The sequence below is a fragment of the Halyomorpha halys genome, unplaced genomic scaffold (genome assembly GCF_000696795.3).
Source record: "Halyomorpha halys isolate HHAL.00 unplaced genomic scaffold, Hhal_1.1 Scaffold1514.1, whole genome shotgun sequence".
NCBI classification, from domain to species: domain Eukaryota; kingdom Metazoa; phylum Arthropoda; class Insecta; order Hemiptera; family Pentatomidae; genus Halyomorpha; species Halyomorpha halys.
Window position 1 is genome coordinate 48,802 of NW_027115460.1, and position 878 is coordinate 49,679.

The following is an 878-nucleotide window of genomic DNA, read 5'->3' on the forward strand; positions in this document are numbered from 1 at the left end:
ATTTGGACTACGGCCGCCATCACCTACCAAGCAATCACCAGCCTATACCATTTGGACTACGGCCGCCATCACCTACCAAACACCCCTTATCTCACACGGGGCCCCTCTAAAAACGGGGTCCATATGGTGTCTTGTGTTTGAATTAAATATAGCGCATACTTTTTCAGTCGGTTCCCATCAGGAACCGATAGAGATACATAATACAAATAAATATAAATATGTAATATAAATATATGATATAAATAAATAACATAAATACATGAATATATGAATAAATTTCAATATAAAACCTGTACGGAGAACCTCTAGTTGGGCTTAGAAACCCACACTTTACACAGAAAAGGATTTCTGGAATTTCTAAAACTCTTCATAAATTAACGAATCAGGTCTTCTTTTTTTCGTTTTCGCCGAAAATTCCTAGACGGCTTATCCAAGTGAAATAGTTTTAAAAAAAATAAAAGGAACTAAATTCTGCATACCAAATATTTTTATTTCGGTTAAGTAGTCTGTCGTAACAGATGTTTAACATAAGCCATCTTAAACAAAAAAATCAATTTTTATTTTAAATTTTATACAAAATTGAGTTATAGTAAATCTGAATGTAAACAAAAAAACGCATTTCTGGCTGTCTTGAAAAAGTTACGAAATTAATCAGCAGCTTTAATAAAGTAAAGAAGAGAGCATTTTTATCACAACAGTCCGTCTTTGGTTTTTCAATTATAATTCCTAAACGTTTGGTCCTAATTAAAATGCTATAATAAAACAAACTAAAAAACATTAAATTGAGCGTCAAATGACGAGCATCATCAGAGCTGTTCGAGTTGACAGCTTTAAAAACTTTACTACTTTGGTTTCTCTTTTTTATGGTCAATTATATT